Source organism: Poecilia formosa, unplaced genomic scaffold (assembly GCF_000485575.1).
Source record: "Poecilia formosa unplaced genomic scaffold, Poecilia_formosa-5.1.2 Scaffold505, whole genome shotgun sequence".
In the NCBI taxonomy this organism is placed as follows: Eukaryota; Metazoa; Chordata; class Actinopteri; order Cyprinodontiformes; family Poeciliidae; genus Poecilia; species Poecilia formosa.
Genome location: NW_006800444.1, coordinates 182,582 through 186,429, shown reverse-complemented (window position 1 = coordinate 186,429; position 3,848 = coordinate 182,582). Strand labels below are relative to the sequence as shown.

At 34.1% G+C, this 3,848-nt stretch overlaps 1 protein-coding gene across 1 annotated transcript in view; it reads left to right on the top strand.

The window, feature by feature from the left end:
* Window positions 1-3,848, top strand: part of LOC103156864 (ribonuclease inhibitor-like) — a 59,646-nt gene that overhangs the window by 1,132 nt on the left and 54,666 nt on the right. The window lies entirely within an intron of this gene.

Genomic DNA, 3,848 nt, shown 5'->3' with positions numbered 1-3,848 from the left:
ACAGATAAAAATATCCTTTATTGGAAACTTCTTAGAAACTTCAGCTTCCATCACAGAAACCAGTTGAACCAGTTTAGAACTGGATGTCCCACAGGAACTCTGATCTTAGAGCAGTTTTCAGGAACATCCTGCATTTATCTGGACATTATTTTAATATTCTGTATATATTGTTATTTTGTTATAGTCATTCTAAAAATCTTTAAATAATGAAGTTTTGCATCATATTAATTGATCCTCAGCTTTAATATTCCTCAGCCTGTTTTGGTTTTTACTTTTTTAACTCCATGTTTCATGTTTTGAGTTTTCTAGAGAACTTTAGGACTCGATGTGTCACATCAGGCTCTTTACTGAGATTCACTGATTTATTCAGACCTCAGAGAATCACTGGGATAATGTGCTGATTGGTTCATGTTTGTTTTTATATTTATTCTAATGTAATGTGGGTTGCTGTCTGTTTAATGAGCAATAAAGTTTTTAATAACATCCTGTTCAGCAAATTGTTTACAAAAAATTAGAAAATCACAATAAGTTCATTGAAGTCATTGTTTCCATTCAAAGAGTGAAATTTGTATTTTATATTCATTCAACACATTCAGACTGATGGATTCTCCAGCAGGAGCTTCTAGTTCTGGTTCTGTTCTGGTTCCACCCAGCAGAACCAGTCACAGTTTGACCTTTGACCTCTGGAAGCAAAGGCAGACGCCCAGATGATTGTTGAGTTTCTGGAAGGTTCTGGTTCTGACAGACAGGAAAATTCCCAGCATGCATCAGGATTCTTGGTCTTTAGAGTCAAAGTTCTGGTTCTGGTCCAGATGGATCTGAAGTCAGTTTCTGAGCAGAGTTACATTTACTCAGATATTTTTACTTCAGTATTTTTACTTTTATAAAAATGAGCCTTTAGGAGTATTTTTACTACGCTGTACTCTTCCTGAATACTTTTATTTTGAAGTATTTTTACTCTGACTTCAGTAAATTTTCTGGCTCCTCGACTCGCTGAGAGGAACTTCACTGAATGAAGAACAAACTAGTTTTAGACTAAAATTCACCAGACACACATCTACAGTTTTATTTAGAGAGAAACTGATTTATAAATATATTTACCTTATTTTATTATTCTGGCAATAGGTTATTTATATTAATTATTTTTCATTTGCCTGTAAAATACCAACATTTCCTCCAAACTTTTATATTTAAAGTTAAAGATTTTGGAAACAATATTTGTTGCCAGATTGGATAGATTTGTTAATAAACACCAACGACTCACTGAGAGTCGGTTTGGATTTAGGTCACAAAGATCCACAGCAATGGAAGTTCTTCAATAACAGAAGAAGCTACTTGTTCACTAGATACAATGAAACCTGCTGTTTATTTATTGACTTTAAAAAAGCATTTATACAATTGATGATGAAATACTCATCAAGAAACTCGAGCGCTATGGTTTAAGAGGAGGAGTTTTGCAATGGATGAAAAGTTTTCTCAGCAACAGGCAACAATTTGTGCAAATGGGTGATTTCCATTCCTCATGCTTTGGGAATGTTTGTGGTGTTCCCCAGGGCTCAGTGCTGGAACCCAAGATGTTTATTTTATACATAAATGACATACGTAAGGTTTCCAAAATATTTAATTGTGTTTTATTTACAAACAATACAAACATTTATTTTCAAGTGTAAATTTACAGTAACTTTTGATAGAAATTAATTTAGAGTTATGTAAATTGTTTGAGATTAATTATCAGTAAATGTAGATAAATCCAAGTTAATGTTATTTGTAAATAGCATAGCGATTTACAAATAATTGATAATGTGAATGTGGAGAGAGTGACTGAAATTCACTTTTTGGCAGTTTTGATTCATAATCAGATCTTTTGGAAACCTCAGATTAAATATTTGCAATCTAAAATAGTTAGAAGTATTGGAGTTCTCGCTAATGCTAACTTTACATCAACCATTATGCACATTACAGAAAAGAGCCATTCAAATAGTTCATAAGGTTGATTTTTAATGTCATACCAACAATTTAAAGATTTTTTAGCTCCTAGTAGTTTGGTAGTTTCAAACTGCACAGTTTATGTACAAAGCTAGAAACAAACTATCACCAGAAAATATTAAACACTTGTTACGGACAGAGTGGATGGATATGACTATAGAGAAAGCCTGGACTTTAGAACTTCACCTGTTGGAACAACGATGAAAATAATGTGCGTCTCAGTGATTGGTGTGAAGGTTTGGAACAAACTCAGAGTTAAAGCGAAGTCCAAGCAGGACGTATTTTAAGAAAAGCCTCAAATGGTTTTTATTCAAAGGTTCAGGGATGAACAGGGTGACGAATTTGTCTGGGAGGTGAAATGTTTGTGAAATAAAAATTACTGTCATCATCATGTAATTTATAAATATTAATTGATGTTTTGATCAGTGACTCAGAACATGAGAAGCTTTTTCACCAAATCCTTTTTNATTTTTTTTATTTTGAGCCGGGGTAATATTGATGCTGTTATTGTTGTGGTATTTTGTTTCTTTTTTTCTTTTCCTTTGTATCAGAACATGGAAATAACAAATAAACATGTTGGGGAAAAATAAAATAAAATGAGACAATGTGGATAACACTGGTGCTGATCAAAACATTAGAATGTCATGAAAATGTTGATTTAAATCAGTAATTCCAGTCAAAACTTTTAGATTATATTCATTTGTTACACACAGACTGATGTGTTTCTTTTTTTTCTTTAAATGTTTATGATTATTATAGACAACTAATGAAAACTCCAAATATCAGAAAATTAGACTCCTGAAGGATATTGATAGATAGTTGAGTGGAAGGAAAAAGTGCCTTATTACAGTGATGCTGAGTTTATTTAGTTTGCTCCGTTGTTTTAGTGCAGAGATACATGCATCAGGATTCTTGGTTTTCTTTACAGTCAAAGGAGGATAAAGTTCTGGTCCAGATGGATCTGAAGTCTGGTTCTGAGCAGAGCTACTAGTTACATTTACTCTGTTACTTTTACTCCAGCAATATTTTGTAGAAATTTACTTTTAGGAGTATTTTTACTACACTGTACTTTTCCTGAATACTTTTATTTTGAAGTATTTTTCCTGACTTCAGTAAATTTTCTGGCTCCTCGACTCGCTGAGAGAAACTTCACTGAATGAAGAACAAACTTGTTTTAGACTAAAATTCACCAGACCTGCAGTTTCTGCTACAATTTATACGTTTTATTTTGAAAGAAACTGATTTATAAATATATTTACCTCATTTTGTTCTTCAGAAAATATGTTATCTATATTAGTTACTTTCATTTAGTCTTTAAAATACCAAATTTCCTTCCAAACTTTATATTTTGATGTAATTTATAAATATTAATTGATGTTTTGATCAGTGACTCAGAACTTGAGAAGCTTTTTCACCAAATCCTTTTTTCCTCTAGTAATTTTTCAGATGCTCCTTTTTCCTTTTCCTTCAGTGAACCATGCTGAGGTTCTGCTGCTCTGGACCACATTTGGTCTCAGTTTTATCCTCCGTTGTCTCTGCAGCTGGAAGGACTCAGTAGTTTTTCCTTCCAGAAGAGTTGAACCCTGAATCGTCTCCTGTCATGAAGTCGCTGCACAGCCAGTTAAAATGCTGCTTCTGATGGCGTCCAGGACGAGTCGGACCCGTTTGATTGGGCCCAGAGGAGGAGCAGAGCGGCTGATGCTGCAGCACCTGGTGTCTGATTGGCTGAGGGAGATCGCTCCATCGTTTGCTCTTTATTCTCTCACTTTCTCTGCCGTTGGTTGGATTCAGCAGATGGTTGAAGAGTTTCCAGCATCAGTTCTGCTCTCATTGCTGCTGGATGGATTTATGTCTTGAACCCT